The sequence below is a fragment of the Plecotus auritus genome, assembly GCF_963455305.1.
Source record: "Plecotus auritus genome assembly, chromosome: 8".
In the NCBI taxonomy this organism is placed as follows: domain Eukaryota; kingdom Metazoa; phylum Chordata; class Mammalia; order Chiroptera; family Vespertilionidae; genus Plecotus; species Plecotus auritus.
In genome coordinates, this window is record NC_137782.1 from 173,501,176 (window position 1) to 173,524,698 (window position 23,523).

The 23,523-nt window shown below is 62.5% G+C and overlaps 1 protein-coding gene across 4 annotated transcripts in view; it reads right to left on the reverse strand.

The window, feature by feature from the left end:
* Positions 1-5,691, reverse strand: part of HPCAL1 (hippocalcin like 1) — an 80,292-nt gene extending 74,601 nt beyond the window's left edge. For 3 of the 4 annotated variants that reach the window (XM_080685995.1, XM_080685994.1, XM_080685992.1), the window contains exon 1: positions 4,715-5,008. The gene's annotated coding sequence lies outside the window, so the exon portion shown is untranslated. Of the gene's footprint in view, positions 1-4,714; positions 5,009-5,554 lie in introns of those variants that run through there. The other variant, XM_080685993.1, reaches the window with a different exon arrangement.
* Between the last annotated feature and the right edge of the window lie 17,832 nt (positions 5,692-23,523).

Sequence of the window (23,523 nt, forward strand, 5' to 3'; positions counted from 1 at the left end):
GGCGCCACGGAGGGCTGACCCACTAGCTGAGGGGGAAGAGCACAAACACTGAGATCTCCAGCTGGGAGATGCTGAGAGCCAGCCGCCTAACAGGCAGAAGATGGTCTTCTTGGTGATGGGGCGCCTAACAGGCAGAAGATGGTCTTCTTGTTGATGGGGCCGCCTAACAGGCAGAAGATGGTCTTCTTGGTGATGGGGCGCCTAACAGGCAGAAGATGGTCTTCTTGGTGATGGGGGCGCCTAACAGGCAGAAGATGGGTCTTGGTGATGGAGGCACCTAACAGGCAGAAGATGGGTCTTGGTGATGGGGGCGCCTAACAGGCAGAAGATGGGTCTTGGTGATGGAGGCACCTAACAGGCAGAAGATGGGTCTTGGTGATGGGGCCGCCTAACAGGCAGAAGATGGTCTTCTTGGTGATGGGGCGCCTAACAGGCAGAAGATGGTCTTCTTGGTGATGGGGGCGCCTAACAGGCAGAAGATGGGTCTAGGTGATGGGGGCACCTAACAGGCAGAAGATGGGTCTTGGTGATGGGGGCGCCTAACAGGCAGAAGATGGGTCTTGGTGATGGGGGCGCCTAACAGGCAGAAGATGGGTCTCGGTGATGGGGGCGCCTAACAGGCAGAAGATGGGTCTTGGTGATGGGGGCGCCTAACAGGCAGAAGATGGGTCTTGGTGATGGGGGCGTTGGCTCTGGGTCTGGAGGACGGGCGACTGCGTTGGGTCTGAGCATTGGGACAGCTCAGGCTTGCTCACCTGACTCAGCACAGCCCCCAGCTGAGGGGTACCCCCCCCCTTGCTAAGGGGCACACAGAGCAAGGGAAGGGTCTGGCGGGCAGCAGGGTGCAGAGGCCATCAGGGGAGACTTCCGGAGGGGAGCCGGGAACCCCCAAAGCCTTCTTCCTGTCTGCGGGAACATGGCAGCTTTATCCACAGAGTAAGCACTTCAGAGTCCTGAGTGTTTCTTAGCCAAGGGCCCGAGACTCATCCCTCCCCCTCACTTCCCGGCCGGGAGGCAGGAGGGGCTGTGCTGGCAGGGACCCCCCTCCGGCTCCCGCCACCCTGGCTGCACCTCTGGGTGCAAAAGAAACAACACAGGGAAGGCACAGCCCTGGGCGAGCAAGTGGGGGGGCATGAAAAGAGCCCCCAGTGTCACCTTCGCGGCCTGCGGTGGGCGGGAGGGCTGCAGCGGCGGGAGCCCCCCCCCCCACCCCCGGCTCTGGGGAGGCGGCTGCGGGTGTCAGGGTGTCAGGGTGTCAGGCCTCAGGAACGCAGGGGAACGAAGCTTTGCCTCAGAAACGCAGTTAGCAGGGCGGGCCTCTGGGAGAGGACTCTGCGCTTTTAGGGCGCCTGGAGCAGAACTCCTTGGCCGGCACCCTGCTCATCACGGCCCAAGCAGCGTGCCGCACCGCCGGTCAGACGGTGGTGACGACCCGACCTTAGCCTCAAGCCTCGTGCCACTAGATTCCAACTGGTTGGGATTTAAAAGAAACCATTTCCCCGTGGGCAGGTGGCACCGAGAGCCGGCGAAGCCCGCTCCGCGATCTCCGTATACAATTACCCTCTGTCATCCCCTAATTAGAAACCCAACCCCAAGGGCCACATGAGATGCCCAGCTGTGCCGCCTGGCGCGCGGGCATGAGACACGAAGGCAGCCCAACGAGGGGGTGGCGAATGGTGCGTCCCCAAGCGGAGCGCCGGGACAGCGCCCTCCTTCCCCACGCCACCGTGGCATCAGGTGCCACAAGCCAGCAAAAGGCACATCATCCCCCACCAAGTCTGGGCCGGCAGCTCATAACGTGGTGGCATTATCCCACAGCAAACAAGCATGGGTTAGGGCTGTCTGGAATGCTAAGTTCTAATGCAAACCCGACCCCAGGCTAGATAACCTTTCAGCGGCCAAGCAGCTGGCTCTTTGGTGCCAAGTGCGCTCTGGGTACGAGTGCGAGTGCCCCGGATTAGCACTGGTTCATCAGTTGGTGCTGGGGACTCGGCACTTTACCGCCCGTGAGTGGCAGCACAAGGTCTTAGGATAAGTTTGGGGGAAGGACCACAGGAGTAAGGAGGACACGGACACTCCACACGGTCTTTTATGTGAAGGGCACCCCTCGGAACGGTGCACGCGGGGCCCTGAAGGCAGTGGGTGCAGCCCTGGGAGACAACACTCCCGCTTCACCGGGACCGGGCTCCATCCGCAGCAGCTCCAGGCCGACGTGCCGCCGGTGTGGGCACCGGGGAGTCCACCCCCGGACCCTCTTGGAGTTCTCATTCCGCACGGCCCGGTGGCCAGAGGGGGCGTTCAGTGAATTCCGAAGGCATCTGTCCCAGCGTTTATTTCTCTCAGTGTCTCTCTAGGAGGGGTTGTTGGGAAGGCCTGGATGGGTTGGCTAGAGTTTGGGCAGACCTCTGTTCTTCTGGGGTTTGACTAGTTCTTGTTTCTCAAGTCAAAGGAGATTCCCAATGCCAAGTCTCCCAAATGATTCGGGCACACTGACGTCTATTTCCCACCCCACAGAAAGCGTCACAGTGGGACGCAAGGGGAGCAGGCCAGGCTAGAGCGGGAGGCAGAGCCCCCGCGCCTTCTCTCGGGCACATTATTCAATAAAAGCTCAAGAGCTCAGTAATGACAGGCACTTTCAAAAGCGAAACAGAAATAGATCTAGGGCCAAAGTACTGGCCTGCTTGAGACAAGGGGCTGGTTTTAACAGGGGAATAACCCAGCTTTTGGTCTGTCTTCTGAGAGAGCCAGGCAGATTTTTTTTTATATATTATTACTGAAGCTGGTTATGGGGAAGACAATAGGGTTCAGATCGAACGCCCCTTCTCTGCTAGGATATAAAATCGCTTTACCAAACAGGTTGTAGCCTACGTGGGCCCCTGACCTCAAGCAGGAGGAGGAGTTCGCTGACTCTGTTCCCCCTACATGCCATCGCTCTGAGAGCTCAGAGCTTCCGTCCCCCGTTGGAAGACAAACCAGAGGAACCAACCCCGAGTTTTCTGTGCTGGGTCGTGAATGAATGCCTGCAGAGGGCTCCAGCCCCCCACCCCCAACACCCTCCCCCCAACACCCGTGGGAGGCCGTGGCCACCGTTCCGGCACCCCTGCCCATTCCACGCCAGCTCCATTTTGAGAGCCTGGCGCACCGTGAGGCTGGCCGCTCCCCCGGTGAGAGGTTATTTTGGTGTTCAGACTGGGCAGGGTCCTGAGAGGAAGGAACCGCAGGAGAGGGAGGGAAGGAATCACTGGCCCTGGCAGAAGGCACCTGCCAGATGGCCCTGCTGGGTCGGAGCAAGCGCTTTGGTGCTGTGGGCAGGAATCTGAGGGTGCATCGAGGGCAGAGCGGTGTGCACACGCACTGCGGTTCAGTGGTGCAGGCAGCAGGTTGCAAAGCTAAATCTCCCTTAAATTCAGGTGTGGGGCCAGGATGCAGGATCCCACAGGAACCCTCAGCCTCCTGATGGAAGGGAGTAGGGTGGGTGGGGTGGGGTGGGGCAGGAGGGTTTCCACCCTGGCAAACACCCTCCTCTAGGGGGAACAGGCCCAGCCCGGATGCGCCATCGATCTGTACCTGCGCCTGCGGGGAGCGCCCCGTTCATGCCTGGCTGTCAGATTCCGCGAGCCGCACCCCCCCCCCCCCCCAGGACTAGGCACTTGTTGAACAAAAGGGCTCCTCGCAGCCGCTGCCTCGGCCGGGGAAGCGCCCCCGCTCGGCCGGGCCTTCGTGGCTGGAAAAGGGCCAGCGTCCACGCGCTGCTCGCTCCTGCTCGCTCCAGGCGGCCGGGAAGGTGCAACGAGGAGGAGGGGGTGGCGCCCCCAAACTTTCTCGAATCTCCGAGCTTCGCGGTGAAGTTAGGGCCGGGAGAGAGGCAGGGGGGGATGTAAGCGCCCCACCCGTGATAAAGGGGAGAAAAGATTTTAAAAAGGAACTCCGATCCAGGCAACGTGGCACCTACTACGTGCCAGGCCCCGGGCGAGGAGCTCCCTTGAGTGCGTTCTCCCGGTGACCGTCACCACAGGCCCCGAGGCACGAGCTGTCCCAATTCGACAGAAGCGACTCACAGCCCAGGGAGGCGGCGTGTCCGCCGGGGCGCGGCGCGGGGCGCGGCAAGGCCAGGGCTCCGGACTCGGGAACAGCTCGGCCTGTCTGTCGCCCCTCCGCCCGGGAAGGAGGAAGCGGGCGGCCGACGCGCCCCCTCCCCCGGTCGGAACTCACAGGCGACCCACGTGGGCCGCGCGGACCTGCGGGGTTAGTAGGGCTGCCCCCCAGGCCCGTGCCCGTCCCCCGGGACCCCAGCTGTCCTCCGGCGGCTCCGGGGCTCCGCATTGCGCGGGCAGGCGGGGGGCACCGGGCTCGGAGCGCGGGGCCGGAGCGCCCACGCCCACCCGCCACTCCAACCCCACGCACAGCCGCTCACACTCGACACCCGCCCCGCACCTGTCCCCACCAGCAACTGTCCCTGGCACCATCCCACAAATGCCCCCCAAAATGTGCACACACAGATCCCCACGAGGAAACGCCATTCCAGGGCACACCACCGTCCTCGGTTACCACAACTCCAGCGCACAGAGAAACACAGGAACCCGCCAACACACACACACACACACGCACACGCACATGCTTACACACTCACACGTAGAGAGCCAGTGTGTGTGAGCGTGCGACCCCAGCGCACACGCCCGCACTCCCCGAGCCCCGCAGCCTGCCGCTTCCCTACCTGCTCCAGGGCAGGACGCGTCCCCCGGCTTCCCGAGCCCAAGTTGGGCGCCGCCGCGCTGGGGTAGGCGCCGGCCGCCGCCCGGGACGAGCGCGCTGAGGCCGGGAAGGGTGGCTAGGAGCGCGGGCCTCCTCGCGCCCGCAGCCGCCGCACCGGCCCAGAGCTCATCGCCGTCCAGAAAAACAAAAGGAAGCCGGCAGCGAGGGAGGGAGCGAGCCGGAGGCACCCGCCCGTCCGCCGCCCGCAGACGCCGCGGCCCGCCTGCCAGCCCCGGGAAGGAAGGGACGCGAGGGCGGGGCGCGGAGGGGCGGCGAGGGGCGGGGCCCGAGGCCGGGGGCGGGGCACGCGGTCGGGGGCGTAGCTCGTTTTCTGCGGGCCCGCCCCCGCCTCGGCCACGCCCCCTATTAGCCCCGCCCGCCGGCTGGCGCTCCGGCCACGCCCCCGCCGGCCTCGCCCCCCCCCCGGCCGCTCGGCGCAGGACCCCTGCTCCTGTCCACGCTGGACCCCAGCTCCTCGTTAGCGCGCTCTCGGCGGAGCGGCGCCCTGACCCAGTCCCAGCCCCGCGTGGATTGCGGGGCGGGGGTGGGGGGGGAGCCGAGCACTGGTCCCAACTCCCAAACCCTTGGCCTCTGGCCTGCGGACGTGGGAGAGAGGTCGGGAGGCGGCGCCCAGGAGGAGCCGGCCCCCGCCTGTTCCCCGCCTCCCGAGGTCCCTGCAGGAAGTGCGGCCTGGGTGGCCCAGAAGGGGAAGAGGCCGAGTCGTCCCAGGCGGTGGCCACGCACCTCTGACCCCGCCTGCCCCCTCCCGCCGCCGCCCGTCCCGAGAGCAGACACCACCGACCTTCCCGCGCCTCCTCGAGGGAGGGAACCCGCGTGCGGAGGAGGGGTCTGCACTGGGCTCCGGTGACTTCGCTCCCTCCTGGCCGTTTGCGCAGGCCCCTGAGGCTCCCTGGCCTCGGCTCCCCTCCTACGACATGGGGAGGAAGAGGAGGAGGAGGAAGACGGGGAGGAGGGGGAAGAGGGGGGGAGGAAGAGGAGAAGGAAGACGGGGAGGAGGGGGAGGAGGAGCGGGCTTCCTCGCGCCCTTCCCTCCCTGGCGCGCTATGGGTCTCTAGAGGAAGGGGCTTGGCTGACAGCTCAGCCCCGGGCACAGGGGGCCTCCGGGTCTCAGGGAGAGGCAGACCTTGTTCCCCAGACCCCCTCCACCCCTGCCCAGGGCACCTGCGGGAGGGCAGTCCCAGGGACTTCTCGCCCAAGCAGCTCCGGAATGGAAAATCAGGGCCTGAGAAGAGCAAATGTATCCACACTCCACACTCCCACCACCGCCCACCCAGCCACCCAGCGAGGTAACCACAGAAACAGCCAGAAATGCGAGCCGGGCCCTGGCGTTAGGCAGACAAACTGGCTTCCTGGCGTCTCCAGGGGAAAACTCAAATCCTCCTCCACACAGATAGGGTGCGGGACTCCCACTCCAGGAGGCTGCCCCCCCGAAACGGTGGGGGGCGGCTCCCAGGGGGCGTTGATGGGGCTTGGCAGGCAGGGAGGTCGGAGCCCAGAACCCTGTCTCCTCGGGCAGAGGGCAAACCCAAACCCACAGCGGTGATGCCGGACGGAGCCAGCTCTGGTTCCGTTCTCCGCAGAGACCCGAGGCCAAGGTGGAGGGGGCCGCCTGTGGCATACCCAGGCCGGGGGGGGGGGGGGGGGGCGGGTTCCAGGTGAGGGGCCCTGGGTCCGATGCCCAGACCACGCCCAGGGGTAGTTTAGTTCTGCTGTGGTCACGTATCTGACCCCACTGCAGTGCAGCTTGGCGGGTGTGGGGAAGACACCCTCCAGGTGCTCAGGAACCCCACATCTTCCAGCTGGAGATCCGCCACCCTCCCTCAGGGCCCCCGAGCCTCCACTGGCCCCGGGACCTCCAGCCAGCGGCAAGAGGAGAGCTCAGGCCAGGGCTCAGCGGTCAGGAGGAGCCAGGCCTGGAGGGGCACACATCACCTCTGCCCATGTCCACGGTCCAGAGTTAGTCACGGGGTCCCTGGATGCAAGGGGTCTGGGGGTCGCCAGACGAAAGCAGTCGCTTTGGGGAGCACAGAAACGGGGCCCCTCCTTCCACGCTCAGTCGCAGGGCAGCAGCTGTCCACACAGAGCTCGATGACGGCGGTCACCTGCCAAGCTGACCCCTGCAAACTCAGCTCCTGGGATGAGGGTCAGGAAAGTCTCGCCGAGCAGGTGGCCGTCTGGCTGGGCCTGAAAAGCAAGGAGGAGGGGAAGGCCCGGGAGACGCAGGGGAGAGGCAGGGAGGACGGTGAGGAAGCTCAGGGAGAGAGAGCGCCGACGCTGACCGCTGACCGAGCCTGCTCCTGGACCCCGCGTCTCCCACGGACCTCCGCGCCTGGCCCGCGGGGCTGTTCTCGCCCCTGGCCCGGCTTCCGCTCTCTCCCCAGCAATCTGGATCCTCCCTATCCCTCGAGGCTCAGTTGAGCGCTCAGCGAGCCCTCTAGCCTCCCAGCTCACATGTGCTCCTCCCTCCCCTGAATTTCTGAAGAAGGCCTGTGTCTCCGTATCGCTTCCTTTTGTGTCTACGGCACCTTCAGGACCAGGACTATAAACCCTTACAAAGCTTCGTGGAGAGAAGGCGTATAGTAGTTGCTCAATAAGTACTTTGGCATTTAACAAACTAGGGCCAATAAGGAAGCAAAGTCAGGGTAAGGTATCGTATTCGCTTCCGGGGGCTGTGGTCACAAAGCACCATGGGCTGAGCGGCTTCAACGACAGGCCGCATCTTCACATGGTCTTCCCTCCGTGTGTGTCTGTCTCTGAGTTCTAATTCCCCCTTCTTATAAGGACACCAGTTGCATGGATTCGAGCCCACCCCTCCCTCGATGCTCTCTTTCTAACGCAATCGTCTGTAAACACCCTATCCTATATAATAAAAGCCTAGGCCGAAACCGGTTTGGCTCAGTGGATAGAGCGTCGGCCTGCGGACTGAAGGGTCCCAGGTTCGATTCCGGTCTAGGGCATGTACCTTGGTTGCGGGCACATCCCCACTAGGGGGTGTGCAGGAGGCAGCTGATCGATGTTTCTCTCTCATCGATGTTTCTAACTCTCTATCCCTCTCCCTTCCTCTCTGTAAAAAATCAATAAAATATATTTAAAAAATAAATAAATAAATAAAAGCCTAGGTGGCGTCACACCCTCACGCACACCCTCGGCTTCAATCAGGCCTGCAGGGGAGGGCAGTTGGGGCAATCGGGCTGACAGGGGAGCAGTTAGGCATCAATCAGGCTGACAGGGGAGCGGATAGGGGGCAATCAGGCTGGCAGGCAGGGGAGCGGATAGGGAGCGATCAGGCTGGCAGGCAGAAGCGGTTAGGGGCAATCAGGCAGGCAGGCAGGGGAGCTGTTCAGAGCCAGCAGTCCTGGATTGTGAGAGGGATGTCCGACTGCCGGTTTAGGCCCCGCGGCATTGGGCCTAAACCGGCAGTCGGACATCCCCCGAGGGGTCCCAGGCTGGGCTGAGGGACACTCCCCTCCCATGCACAAATTGCGTGCACTAGGCCTCTAGTTTCCAAATAAGATCACCTTCACAGGTACCAGAGGTTAGGCCCTCACCCTCTTGACGGGGAAACAATTCGACACATAATGAGTGCCGTGCCATATAAACAATTTGTCTCCCGCACGATGGCTGTAGAAACCGAAAGGTGGGAGCAGCTGGTGGTTCTTAATCATAATAATACCTGCCTTCGTTTTTTGAGGCACTGTGACCTATGCCACTTCCTCTGCGCTTGAAAGTATCCCCGCCCGTTACCGAGGAGGGCACCTACGCTTGGAGAAGTGAGACGTCCCCGGCACCTATCAGGATCAGTGACAACAGGTCTAAAAGCCAGACTCAGGGTCGCTGGGCTGGGCCCACACAGCTTGGGAAAAAGCAGTATTTAAAGATTACGTGTCGCCCTCTGATGAACTTGAGGGTGTACCCTGCCAGGGAGGCCTTTCCAATCGGCATGCGTCTCGCTCACAAACCCCCGCTCCCAGACGTTTGAGGAAGTGGGGGCCAGCGTGCTTCCGGGTCCGCTTCTGACTCTGTCCCTGTTTCATTTGTCATTACAGAGGGGACAAGGGTGGCCTCTGGGAACAGAGCAGGCGATCCCCTGACCTCTGGCTGCCCGCCCTTCCCCTGACCCCAGAGGCTCAAAGCAGAGGACCAGCCACAGAACACGCTGGAAGGAATCGCTGGGTCCCGCCTGGAGTCGGTACCTGAGTCAGAATTGGGGAAATCGGCCCTGACCGGGTTGGCTCAGTGGATAGAGCGTCGGCCTGCGGACTGAAGGGTCCTGGGTTCGATTCCGGTCAAGGGCATGTACCTTGGTGATGGGCACATCCCCGGTAGCAGCTGATCAATGTTTCTCTCTCATCGATGTTTCTAACTCTCCTCTCCCTTCCTCTCTGTAAAAAATCAATAAAATATATATTTTTAGAAAAGAATTGGGGAAATCAGATCACTAGGCCATCTTGTTTATACCTGAGGACCACCCGTGTTCATGGCCCAGGTGTCACCCAGGAAGTGTAACTCAGAGGCACACCCTGATGGGTCCCCTTCCTCCTTCATCCCTGGGAGCTCCCTTCTCCTAGAGCCGTGGTCGGCAAACCGCGGCTCGCGAGCCACATGTGGCTCTTTGGCCCCTTGAGTGTGGCTCTTCCACAAAATGCCACGGCCTGGGCGAGTCTGTTTTGAAGAAGTGGCGTTAGAAGAAGTTTAAGTTTAAAAAATTTGGCTCTCAAAAGAAATTTCAATCGTTGTACTGTTGATATTTGGCTCTGTTGACTAAGGAGTTTGCTGACCACTGTCCTAGAGCAACTGCCGTGAGCGGAATTGTACCCCCCACAGATTCATTCATTGAAGCCCTCACCCCCAGAGGGCCTGTTGGGACTTTTAGGAGGAGATCAACAGTAAATGACTTCACAAGGGTGGGGCCCTAATCCTATAGGATGGGCGGCCTTACAAGAAAGGAAGAGAGAAAATGCGATCTCTCCCTCTCTCCACAAACGCCATGCGAAGACACAGGAAGGCAGCCCCCCGCCAGCCCGGCAGAGAGTCCTCACCAGATTCCGAAGCAGCCGGCACCAGCCTCCGGGGCCGTGAGGAATCAGTGTCTCTTGTTTCAGGCCCCTCCAGCCTGAGGCGCCCTGTGGTGGCCGCGGAGAAGAGACACGTGCCTGTGCATCCCCATCTCCTACTGCCCCCGCCTGCCCCACTGCCCCTCTCTAATCTCAAGGCTGGGGTCCCTGAGGTCCTGCGCCTTTTAGGACCCTATTCTGTTCCTTGAGACCCTGCCCTCCTGTCCCTGCTCCCTGACCGCGGTCTCTGGGGAGCAGGGTGAGAGTGAGGCAGGGGATACAGGGTGCCTGGCTTGCCGGTGAGGGTTCGGGGTCTGGACGTGTCTCTCGCCGCCAGAGGAAGGTGAGCAGGGTTCTAGGTCAGGCCTCCCGGAGGCAGGGCCCGGGCCTGCAGCCAGTCGCATCAGGACCCTGGGGCGGCCCCTTAAACGTGTCTGGGCCTCTTGAACCACCTCATGGGATGGCTGAGAGGCTTCACTTGGTAACGCCGGGCATGCTCACATTCAAGCCTGGAGCAGTGGTCGGCAAACTCATTCATCATCAGAGCCAAATATCAACAGTGCAACGATTGACATTTCTTCTGAGAGCCAAATTTTTTAAACTTCTTCTAACGCCACTTCTTCAAAATAGACGCACCCAGGCCATGGTATTTTGTGGAAGAGCCACACTCCGGGGGCCAAAGAGCCGCCTGTGGCTCGCGAGCCGCAGTTTACCGACCACGGGCCTAGAGCACTCTCTGCAACCGCCCCAATCAAGCCCAATCCGGGCTTCTGGTTTCCTAATGTGTAAAATCTGGATTTTAATGTCTCCCCTGGAGGGAAGGAGACGGCCCCTGTGGCTTGAGAGATGCTCACTGAGTGAGAAGCACAGTCCCTTCCTCCTCATCGACTGACTAGGACGAACGTAGAAAGGAAGCCACCCCAGTGCCTGTCAGGAGACGTGGCCTCTGGCCCTTGGTAGCTGTGTCACCTGAACGAGACACCTAACCATCTCTGTGTCCTCGGGCATGCTCTGCGCTCAGAGGGGTCGAGGGGCTCCGAGGTGCCGGGAGAGGGAGTGGCTGTGTGCCATTGAAGTGCGCGCCCGGGACTGTGGGTGGAAGGAGTCTCGGCACGAGGTGGCTGGGCCGGGCGGGACTGGGCCCCGGGGCAGATGTGCGGTGCTGGTTGGCACAGCTGGATGGACGAGGGCCTGAGTCCATGCCCTGCGTGACCCCTGCATAACGTGGTTGCCCAGTGCAAGGGGGGGCACCTCGCCAGCAGCCTGCCAGCCCGCCCCTTCCGAAGCCCCCCAGCCCGGGGCCCTGCACACCAGGCCTGGTGCCTTTTCCATGGCGCTGAACCAGGAGGGGAGCGGTCCAGACTCCGGCTGCACATCACTTCTGCTGCATCCCAAACCAGTTCAAACCGGAAAAGGCCGCTTGCCCTTCCAGCTCCACTCCAGCCGGCTCCTCTCCTGGGAAACAGAGCCCCGGGTGCCTGAGCAGGACAGCAGGGGAGGTCTGCCCGACACAGGCCCCGACTCGTGGGCGAAGTGCCCCCACAGCCCTGCGCGTCTCTCTCCATCAGTAGCCAGCACCGGCCAGACGCCCCCAGAGGAGACGCCAACCCCGTGTGGGGGCTCGTGTTCAGGAGAAGGACACAGGGGAAAGGCTGTGGACGCGACGTTCTCCTTAACCCGGGGCGCAGGAAACGCTAACCCTTCCCCGCCGTCAGCCCGAACACCGTGACTGAGCTACTCGTTGGCATTGGCGTTTCCTAAGCCTTGGCCACGCAGTATGCGCCTGTGCTTCCATCCAGCACGTCTAGTGTGGCCTCGCTGCCCTGCGGTGCGGGATAGCCGCACGCGGCCGGCGCTGTGTCTGGGTGGGCAGATGTGGGCCAGCGGGTCCGACTGCAGTGTGAACCCCAGTCCCGCAGCCTCCGCCTGATCACAGTGCAGCCTGCTGGGAACTCAGGCCCCAACCCAAAGCCGGCCTCCCCTCTCCCTCGCCTCCCCCTGCGGGCAGGCCCTTCCCAGATTTCTCCGCTAAGGAGCACTCACGTCAAAGTTCAAAGGTCGCCTCCCCAAAGCACAGGTCTGGCAGCCAGCACCAGCCCCCCAGGTCCTGCGCCCTGAGCCTCCGCTCCCTGAGTCCCTCCCTCACAGCACCAAGGCCCAGCTTTGCAATGACCTGCCCGCACCCCACCCTCATCCCTGCTCCAGCCCTGCAAACGCAGTGGCAGAGGAGGGGCTGGGCCTCCCTGGGCCCTGCAGTGGGGGGGCGGGGGGGCCTGGCGCAGGGGACCCGTGAGACAGGGAACAAGCACACAGCCCCGTCTGACAGGGAAACCGAGGTTCCCCTCTTCGTTTTCTTCGCTGCACCAGGATGCAACCATCCCGGTGGGAGGCGCCTTTAGCCTAGGCCAGCGGTCGGCAAACTCATCAGTCAACAGAGCCAGATATCCACAGGACAACGATGGAAATTTCTTTGGAGAGCCCAATTTTTTAAACTTAAACTTCTTCTAGCGCCACTTCTTCAACATAGACGCGCCCAGGCCGTGGTATTTTGTGGAAGAGCCACACTCAAGGGGCCAAAGAGCCGCATGTGGCTCGCGAGCCGCAGTTTGCCGACCACTGGCCTAGGCCCCCAGGCCGGGCTGATCCCGCCAGAGAGGTGCATATTGGACGGGGTGAGGTTGAGGAGCTGCTGGGAGGGGCTGCGAGTGGACTGTGAGAAGGACCGCTCAGGGGGGCCACCCTGGGGATCCAGCTCCGGCCATGGAGCCCACCGCGCTGAACCAACCCCTCCCGCAGGCCGGAAGGCCCGATGCCTCCCTGAGACGCTCAGATTGGGTGGGTGGGGCCGGGGCGGGGACGCGCCTCTGGGCGGGGCAGTGCTTGCTGACACCCCAATAGTTGCTGGGTCAGTGGGTGGAGGGGGGTGGTGTGGAGAGGGGGACGTGGTGGCCCTCGGGGAGCAGGCCCCGGCGGTGACACCCCGCCTTTCCCCGCCTTTCCTAGCTCCCATGCCAGACCCAGCTCCGGGCCCCAAGGGCTCGGTCTCGCTTGGGGTGCTGGTTGAGAACCCACAGAGAGGAGAGGCCACCAGCCCTCCCTGTGCCTGGACGGCCTCCCCCCGCCCTGCTCCTCGTCCCCAGGAGGCTGCCGGGACCCGCTCGCCTTCTCTGTGCTGGGACGCTGACCCCGTGGGCTGTTGGGCCAGGCTCCCGGCCAGGGCTGTGCAGGAAGCAGGGACTCGTCACTCACGTGTCGTCACTCGTCACTCACGTGTCGGGCACAGACCTGCTGTGTTCGTCTGCTCAGCCCGGGCCCCAGAAAAAGTCCCCCTGGGCTCCATGCGCTCTGTACCCCAAATACACTGGTTGCCCCGCATGGAGCGGTTCTGCAGCGGGGTGCCCCGCAGTTCAGCTCCGTTCTGGCCCTACAGCCCGGGGATGGCGCTGTCCCCCGGTGCGGGCTCGGTCTCACCAGACTCCCCTCATGCCATTGTGATCAGCGCCAGGGGTGCGGTCATCGGACTACGATCTGCCTCCCGCGCAGGTGGGACCAGCCGGGAAGGACGTGGGCACCCCGCAGACGCTCAGTGCTGGCCGAGTGCATGAAAGCCTTCTCCAGTCAGAGGAAAGGGGGGTCAGAGAGGAGGGGACGAGGTCGGCCGGGCCCCAGGACTGTGGGGCTGCGGGACCCGCTGCCGCATCTGCTCGCTCACAAGGCGGGTGCCCCCGTCGGGGGGAGGACTCAGCTCCTGCCACAGGGGCCTCTCCAAAGAGGCTCCAGGGTCCTCACGGTGCCAGTGTCCTCCAGGGCGCCCCCCCCCCCCCGGCCCCCGAGAACCAGGCAGAGCTGCCTGCCTTTCTCGCTTCACCTCGGGAGCCACAGGGTACCACTTCCCCGTCGCCCCTCGGCCTCACAGACCAGCCCTGCCGGATTCCAGGCGGGAGAGGACCACGCACAGGGACAGTGCGGGGCCGCAGTCACCCGGCCACCGTGAGACTGGCTATCGCCACAAGCTTAACTCAACAGCAATGGTTTTTTATATTTTTAAAAAATGTATTTGTATTGATGTCAGAGAGGAAGGGAGAGGGAGACAGAGAGAGAGAAACATCCAGGAGGAGAGAGAATCATGGATCAGCTGCCTCCTGCACGCCCCCTACTGGGATCAATCCTGTAACCCGTACCTGTGCCCTGACCGGGAATCGAACCCTGACCTCCTGGTTCGTAGGTCGACGCTCAACCGCTGAGCCACGCCAGCGGGGCAACGGCAGTATTTGTAAAGCGGCTCGCCTTTTGAGTCTTCTTCAAAGCATTCCGTTTAGTGCTCACAGAAAAACTCTCTCTTTGAATTCGCACTTGATCGTTTTAGGCGTTATTTCATGTCACCCCGTCACGGTAAGAACAAGCATAAGGAACATGAACGCATCGGGGACATCACTGGCTGCCAGGGGACGGGGCGCCGCCACACGCACCAGCCCGAGGACACGGCGCCCCAGGGCAACGCTGGGCCAGGTCGGAGGCGCCCTGTGGATGCCGTCAGGGGCTGCAGGCACCGGGGAAGCAGACACTCCGGTCACCGGGCGCCCCTGGAGCCCCCGAGAGGGTTGAAGGGTCTACGCCAGGGGTGGGCAAACTTTTTGACTCGAGGGCCACAATGGGTTCTTAAACTGGACCGGAGGGCCGGAACAAAAGCATGGATGGAGTGTTTGTGTGAACGAATATAAATTCAAAGTAAAGGAGCGGAGGGGAGAGCAAGAGAACCCTCGGCTCTTTCGGCTCCGCGGGCCGGATAGAACAGCCGAACGGGCCGGATCCGGCCCGCGGGCCGTAGTTTGCCCACGGCTGGTCTACTCGCCCAGTGAACCTTGGAGCTTCGGAAGGCTGCGTGCCCGGACTCGGAAGAGCTTAGCTCGCTCTAACAAGCGCTCCTGCCCTGGAGAGGCAGGCAGCCCGCCCCGGGGTGCAGATGAGTTCCGCTCCAGGAGCCATCGGGTGGGGCTGCACAGCAAAGCACCTCCGACCGAGGGGCTTAGACCCCAGGCATTTGTCCTCTCCCATTTCCAGAGCCCAGAGGCCCGGGATCAGGGGGTCGGTGGGGTGATGTTCCCTGACACCCTGTCTGTGGAGAGCGGCCACCGTGTGTGGACAGGTCCAGCCTCGGACTAAGGAGAGGGCACAGTCCTCTCCTGGCAAAGCCACGGGCAGGTCCCAGCGTGGAGGGCAGAGCCTCCCAGCACCATGACAGCCAACAGCCGGAGCTGTCAGCTTGAACCTGTGGTCCGAACACGTGGCCCCACGTGCCTGAGTGACGTGGGCTTGACAGCGTTCAGGTGCACGCAGTTGAGTAGGATCGAAACCCACGAGAATGGTGTAAACCTCCTGACCACGCCCTTCCTTTGCCTCGTGGCATCTGCTGTGAAATAAAGACACGGTTTGGAGTCCGTGGCGCTGTCGCTAGCTCTGCATCAGAGAGGACAGCGTCCCCCCCAGACCCAGCTTCATTCTCTGTCTGTCTTTTCTCAATCCCTCACCGCCCCCTCTCAGGCTCCCCCTCGGCCGTGCTGGTGCAGCACACCTGTCTCCCAATCTCCTCTTTTTTAAAAAAACATGTTTTTATTGATTTCAGAGAGGAAGGGAGAGGGAGATCAAAACATCAGTGATGAGAGACAATCATGGATCGGCTGCCTCCTGCACAGCCCCCTACTGGGGATGGAGCCCACAACCCAGGCATGTGCCCTTGACCAGAACTGAACCCGGGACCCTTCCGTCCGCAGGCTGTGGACGCTCTATCCACTGAGCCACACTGCCTAGGGCTCAATCCCCTCCTCTTACAAGGACGCCAGTCCTGCTGGGTTAGGGCCCGTTCATACGGCTCATTCTACCCTCATCCCCTCTGTGGGGCCATCTCCATGTACCGCCGCATTCTGAGGGCCGGGAGGAGGTTTTCACCGTCTGGATTTGGAGGGGACAGCACTCAACCCAAGCAGGAGGGGTGGGCGCCCCAGACCCGGGGGGCTTCCAGGCGGGCCCGCCCCGTGGGTGCTGGCGGGCGAATAGGAGTGCTCCTGGCAGACAGGGCGGGCTGGGAGCTGTGCTGTGTGCACAGCAGGAGGGGAAGCGAGGACCACGGCCATTCAGTGTGTGGAACTCGGGGTCAACCAGGAGTCCTCCTCCTTTTAGAATGGGCCCCTGAGTCCCCTCCCCCCAGCCTTGCCCTCCGCCTCCCCCAGCCTCCGCACCCACCTCTCAGAACGGAGGGCTGGGCAGGTCGGGCCCTCAGAACTGAACGCGTTGCCAAGGCACCACCCCACGCTGGCCCTGCTGAGTGGGAGGGGTGATGGTGTGTAATGTGGCCTTGAGCGTGGAAAGTTCACTCAGCTGGAAAGAGTAAAAGGAAGTTGGAAAAAGAATTTAACCCAGCCCCAACCACAGGAGCGATAAAGGGTGGGCGAGGTCGCTGGGCCTTTTGGAAAATATGAATCGGCCCCGTCGGAGGAAAGAGAAAGCGGGGAGGTGTGTGCGAAGGGGGCTGGGGGGCTGGCCCTGGGTGATGGTGTCCGTCCCCCTTAAAAGAACCTTCCCCAGGAGGACAGCTGTGCCCTCCTCCCATCAGCTTTGGGAGGGGGCCTGACCCCAATTCCTGGGAAGAAAAAGGCAGGTGACGAAGCGACCCTCCTCTGATCTAAGCCTCGAAATGGAAGCACTCATAGGAAGCAGAGGGCACGTGCACACACACACAGACACACACACAGACATACACACACAGACACACACACAGACACACACACACACAGACACACACACACAGACATACACACAGACACACACAGAGACACACACACACACAGACACACGCACACAGACACACACACAGACACACACACAGACACACACAGACACACACACAGACACACAGACACAGACACACACACACAGAGACACACACAGACATACACACACAGACATACACACACAGACATACACACACAGGCACACACACACAGACACACACACAGACACACACAGAGACACACACAGAGACACACACACACACAGACACACAGACACACACAGACACAGACACACACACAGAGACACACAGACACAGACACACACACACAGACACACACACACAGACATACACACACACACAGGCACACACACAGACACACACAGACACACAGAGACACACAGAGACACACACACACACAGACATACACACACATACACACAGAGACACACACACAGAGACACACAGACACACAGACACACACACACAGACATACACACACACATACACACGCACGCAGACACACACACAGACACACACACAGACACACACCGACACACACACAGACACACACACACACAGAGACACACACACAGACATACAGACACACACCGAAACACACAGACACACACATGCACACACACACAGACACACAGAGACACACATACAGACACACACACAGAGACACAGACACACAGAGACACACACACAAACACACACCGACACACAGACACACACACACACACAGACACACACACAGACATACACACACAGACACACACACAGACACACACAGACACACACAGATACACACACAGAGACACACACAGACACACACACACACAGAGACACACACACACACACACGCACGCACACACTGCCCACAGCCGGCGACGGCAGCCTTGCCAGCCCAGACAGGGTGTGTGGGCAGGGCTGCCTGAGGACGGCACGGCAGCGGAGGGGCTGGCTGGCATGACCCATCTGCCAGGTGGAGCCCGGCGGCCCTAATGGGCGTGGTCCTGGGCGCTTTCCTCCTGGAGAAGCACCTAGAAGCCTGGGCAATGCCCCCCGGGGAGGCCCCCCAGGCCTGGAGCCGAGCCTGACCCTCTGTCTCACCACGGACAGACTGAGGCCTGGAGAGAGGATGCGCCCCAGGTCCCCCGGCCAACGGCCCCGGCTCCCCCCACGCTGTCGGCAGGCCTGTCCTCGCCCTGGGCCGTGTGCCAGGCCTGGGGTCCAAGGGCCCTGGGTGCACAGGCACCTGCAGCAGGTGCTGACAGGAGGGGCCCTCCTTGCTGCCAGGCTTCGGAGAACCGGGGACGCAGGGAGACCAACGTGAACGGTACAGAGTCCTTAGTGTCCCAGCACTCACGGCTCCCAAGCCGCTCCCTCTGCCCCACACTCGGCCTCGCCCTGGACCCTGTGGGGTCTGCAGCGGAATCAGAGGATAGGACCGGGTCCAGAGAAACGAAGCGGTTTGCCCAGCGCTCCGAGGGCCTGGCGTGGCAGAGCCCTCAAAGCCTTGTACCCAGCTCCAAGTTCAAAGCTGCCCTCAGCGTCCACAGGTCGCACCTCCTGGCTTTTAGGCCGCGGCCAGGCCTGGGTCTCGGCCAACATTCTCAGACCCTTCGGTCTCAGGACCCCTAAAAATTTTCGAGGACCCCACAGAGGCTCTGTGTATGAGGTGTATTTATCAATCATCACTGTACTGGAAATCAAAGCTTTCAAACGTCAGCAATATCGTTATTAATCCCTTAAAAATAGTAAGTCCAGCCCTAACCGGTTTGGCTCAGTGGATAGAGCGTCGGCCTGCGGACGGAAGGGTCCCGGGTTTGATTCCGGTCAGGGGCATGTACCTTGGTTGCGGGCACATCCCCAGTGGGAGGTGTGCAGGAGGCAGCTGATGGATGTTTCTCTCTCATTGATGTTTCTAACTCTCTATCTCTCTCCCTTCCTCTCTGTAAAAAAACAATAAAATATATTTTAAAAAATAGTAACTCCAGCACACATTACCATAACAGCATTTTAAGTGTGGGGGGGGGGACCCTATATTTTCTAAAAACAGAAAATATGTAGTGAGAAGTTGGCATTCTCTTACATTTTCATAAATAGCGTTAACGTCTGGCTACTAGCAATGGGTGATGGTTGTTGTGCGCCTCTGCGTTGAATCTGTCACACAGCGCACACGCCTGGAACACGCGTTCCTGAGAGAGTGAGCAGCGTCTGAGTCCGTCCTCGCGTGTTCTGCAGCCGCACCTGGGGGCTCCCCGCTCTCCGCGTTTCCGCGGTTAATTATAGGTGCTCTTTCCGTGGGTGGCTCCGTGCGCTCAGGGACACTGAACGGCATGATCACTGTCGGAGACGCTGCTCTCAGCACAAGGGCCTGCACACATTAACTGAACCGAAAACGGAGCCGAGGCGGGGGCGGGGGGGCGGGGGGGGAGGGGGACACGGAGGAAGCCAGCCTGCAGGCGGCAGGAGGAGCAGACCAGCCCCGCCGCTCACCACCTGGGCAGCCTCGCCCACCCCCTCCCGTGGGCTCCGGGCGCAGGGACACGCTGCTGCGCTATTGGTCTCAGGGTCCGCCTCCCACCTGGCTGTGGCCACCTACAGGGACAAGGAGGGTCTTTTCCATTCTGATAGCCCTGGCACCCAGCTGCCGGTCGGAGGGAGGAGAAAGGAGGCTTTGACGGTGAGGAGACCTTAGTTCCCAGCCCCCTTGCCAGAGCAGCTGGAGGGCAGCGCGGGAGAGGGGCGCGCAGGGCAGCTGGCCGGCGACAGCGCCAGGGCGACACTCGACACAGAGGGAGTCTGTTGGCAGCTCATGGAGGCCTCTGAAGATCAGCTGTGCGGTGCCAGCGGGCAGGGCGCCTCTCCGCAAGAGGTGCTGTCTCAGGTCCTCCACACAAAGCCAACCTGGGAGTGTGTGGCCCCCGGGAAGCGCAGCGATGCCCTCCGCCCAGCAATGCCCTCCGCCCGGGGATGCCCTCTGCCCAGCGATGCCCTCCTCCCGGGGATGCCCTCCGCCCGGCAATGCCCTCCGCCCGGGGATGCCCTCCACCCGGGGATGCCCTCTGCCCGGGGTTGCCCTCCGCCCGACGATGCCCTCCACCCGGCGATGCCCTCTGCCTGACAATGTCCTCCGCCCGGGGATGCCCTCTGCCCAGCGACGCCCTCTGCCCGGCTATGCCCTCCGCCCGGTGATGCCCTCCGCCCGGGGATGCCCTCTGCCCAGCGACGCCCTCTGCCTGGCAATGCCCTCTGCCCAGTGACAACCTCCGCCCGGCGACGCCCTCAGGTTGCGCTGACCTTACCTGTCCGGCCTGGACACAGCTCCCGGCCTCTCCCAGCGGCTGGGAGTTTTTCTCATGCGCGTCACCTCTGGGACCCCAGCCCGGTGCCCATCACGGCACTGGCACCGTGTGGGTTTGTGGAGTTGGCTCCTTTAAATGCATCAGGAAACGTGTCCTGAGAGGAGTGGCAAGGCGACCGCGCTGCCACGTGCAGGTTAACGTGAACTGAGAACCCCTGGCGGCCTCGGCGTGTTTTCTATCTTGGGTTTTCTTCCAATGGAGCCCACGGGGAACTTGTCGCTGAGGCGGCTGGGATGTGCAGGGATTCTCGGCATCTGGACAGGGCTGGGCAGCCACTGTGCCTCTGAGTCCAGAGCACGTGGGAAGCAGGAGAGAGAGGGGCCGACACACGAAGCGCAGCAGAGACCCACGGAGCAGGAGCAGGAGCAGGAGCAGGAGCAGGAGCAGGAGCAGCAGCAGTAGCAGCAGCAGGAGCAGGAGCAGGAGCAGGAGCAGGAGCAGGAGCAAGTGCAGGTGCAGGAGCAGGTGCAGGAGCAGGACCAGGAGCAGGACCAGGTGCAGGAGCAGGAGCAGGAGCAGGAGCAGGAGCAGGAACAGGAGCAGGAGCAGGAGCAGGAGCAGGAGCAGGCACAGGTGCAGGAGCAGGTGCAGGAGCAGGAGCAGGAGCAGGAGCAGGAGTAGGAGCAGGTACCGGAGCAGGAGCAGGTGCAGGAGCAGGAGCAGGAGCAGGAGCAGGAGCAGCAGCAGCAGGAGCAGGAGCAGGAGCAGGAGCAGGAGCAGGAGCAGCAGCAGCAGGAGCAGGAGCAGGCGCAGGAGCAGGAGCAGGAGCAGGAGCAGGAGCAGGAGCAGGAGCAGCAGCAGCAGGAGCAGCAGCAGGAGCAGGAGCAGGAGCAGGGGCAGGGGCAGGAGCAGGAGCAGGAGCAGGCGCAGGAGCAGGAGCAGGTACAGGAGCAGGAGCAGGAGCAGGAGCAGGTGCAGGAGCAGCAGGAGCAGGAGCAGGCGCAGGAGCAGGAGCAGGTACAGGAGCAGGTGCAGGAGCAGCAGCAGCAGGAGCAGGAGCAGGAGCAGGAGCAGGAGCAGGAGCAGGAGCAGCAGCAGCAGGAGCAGGAACAGGAGCAGGAGCAGGAGCAGGCGCAGGAGCAGGAGCAGGAGCAGGAGCAGGCGCAGGAGCAGGAGCAGGTACAGGAGCAGGAGCAGGAGCAGGAGCAGGAGCAGGAGCAGGTGCAGGAGCAGCAGGAGCAGGAGCAGGCGCAGGAGCAGGAGCAGGTAAAGGAGCAGGAACAGGAGCAGGAGCAGCAGGAGCAGGAGCAGGTGCAGGAGCAGCAGCAGCAGGAGCAGGAGCAGGAGCAGGAGCAGGTACCGGAGCAGGAGCAGGAGCAGGAGCAGGAGCAGGAACAGGAGCAGGAGCAGGAGCAGGAGCAGGAGCAGGAGCAGGTGCAGGAGCAGGTACAGGAGCAGGAGCAGGAGCAGGAGCAGGAGCAGGTGCAGGTGCAGGAGCAGGAGCAGGAGCAGGAGCAGGAGCAGGTACAGGAGCAGGAGCAGGAGCAGGAGCAGGAGCAGGTGCAGGAGCAGGAGCAGGAGCAGGAGCAGCAGCAGGAGCAGGAACAGGAGCAGGAGCAGGAGCAGGAGCAGCAGCAGGAGCAGGAGCAGGAGCAGGAACAGGAGCAGGAGCAGGAGCAGGTACAGGAGCAGGAGCAGCAGCAGGAGCAGGAGCAGGAGCAGGAGCGGGAGCAGGAGCAGGAGCGGGAGCAGGAGCAGGAGCAGGTGCAGGAGCAGGAGCAGGTGCAGGAACAGGAGCAGGAGCAGGTGCAGCAGCAGCAGGAGCAGGAACAGGAGCAGGAGCAGCAGCAGGAGCAGGAGCAGGTGCAGGAACAGGAGCAGGAGCAGGTGCAGCAGCAGCAGGAGCAGGAAAAGGAGCAGGAGCAGCAGCAGGAGCAGGAGCAAGAGCAGGAACAGGAGCAGGAGCAGGAGCAGGTACAGGAGCAGGAGCAGCAGCAGGAGCAGGAGCAGGAGCAGGAGCAGGAGCAGGAGCGGGAGCAGGAGCAGGAGCGGGAGCAGGAGCAGGAGCAGGTGCAGGAGCAGGAGCAGCAGCAGGAGCAGGAACAGGAGCAGGAGCAGGTACAGGAGCAGGAGCAGCAGCAGGAGCAGGAGCAGCAGCAGGAGCAGGAGCAGGAGCAGGAACAGGAGCAGGAGCAGGAGCAGGTACAGGAGCAGGAGCAGCAGCAGGAGCAGGAGCTGGAGCAGGAGCAGGAGCAGGAGCAGCAGCAGGAGCAGGTACAGGAGCAGGAGCAGGAGCAGGAGCAGGAGCAGGAACAGGAGCAGGAGCAGGTACAGGAGCAGGAGCAGCAGCAGGAGCAGGAGCAGGAGCAGGAACAGGAGCAGGAGCAGGTACAGGAGCAGGAGCAGCAGCAGGAGCAGCAGCAGGAGCAGGAACAGGAGCAGGAGCAGGAGCAGGAACAGGAGCAGGAGCAGGAGCAGGTACAGGAGCAGCAGCAGGAGCAGGAACAGGAGCAGGAGCAGCAGCAGGAGCAGGAGCAGGAGCAGGAACAGGAGCAGGAGCAGGAGCAGGCACAGGAGCAGGAGTAGCAGCAGGAGCAGGAGCAGGAGCAGGAGCGGGAGCAGGAGCAGGAGCGGGAGCAGGAGCAGGAGCAGGTGCAGGAGCAGGAGCAGGAGCAGGAACAGGAGCAGGAGCAGGTGCAGGTGCAGGAGCAGGAGCAGGAGCAAGAGCAGGAGCAGGAGCAGGAGCAGGTACAGGAGCAGGAGCAGCAGCAGGAGCAGGAGCAGGAGCAGGAGCAGGCGCAGGAACAGGAGCAGGAGCAGGCACAGGAGCAGGAGCAGGAGCAGGAGCAGGTGCAGGAGCAGGAGCAGGAGCAGGAGCAGGAGCAGCAGCAGGAGCAGGAGCAGGAGCAGGAGCAGGAACAGGAGCTGGAGCAGGTACAGGAGCAGGAGCAGGTGCAGGTGCAGGAGCAGGAGCAGGAGCAAGAGCAGGAGCAGGAGCTGGAGCAGGTACAGGAGCAGGAGCAGCAGCAGGAGCAGGAGCAGGAGCAGGAGCAGGCGCAGGAGCAGGAGCAGGAGCAGGAGCAGGAGCAGGTGCAGGAGCAGGAGCAGGAGCAGGAGCAGGAGCAGGCGCAGGAACAGGAGCAGGAGCAGGAGCAGGTGCAGGAGCAGGAGCAGGAGCAGGAGCAGGAGCAGGAGCAGGTGCAGGAGCAGGAGCAGGAGCAGGAGCAGGAGCAGCAGCAGGAGCAGGAGCAGGAGCAGGAGCAGGAGCAGGAACAGGAGCAGGAGCAGGTACAGGAGCAGGAGCAGCAGCAGGAGCAGGTGCAGGAGCAGGAGCAGGAGCAGGAGCAGGAGCAGGAGCAGGTACAGGAGCAGGAGCAGCAGCAGGAGCAGGAGCAGGAGCAGGAGCAGGAGCAGGAACAGGAGCAGGAGCAGGTTCAGGAGCAGGAGCAGGAGCAGTAGCAGCAGCAGCAGGAGCAGGAGCAGGAGCAGGAGCAGGAGCAGGAGCAGGAGCAGTAGCAGCAGGAGCAGGAGCAGGAGCAGGAGCAGTAGCAGCAGCAGCAGGAGCAGGAGCAGGAGCAGGAGCAGGTACCGGAGC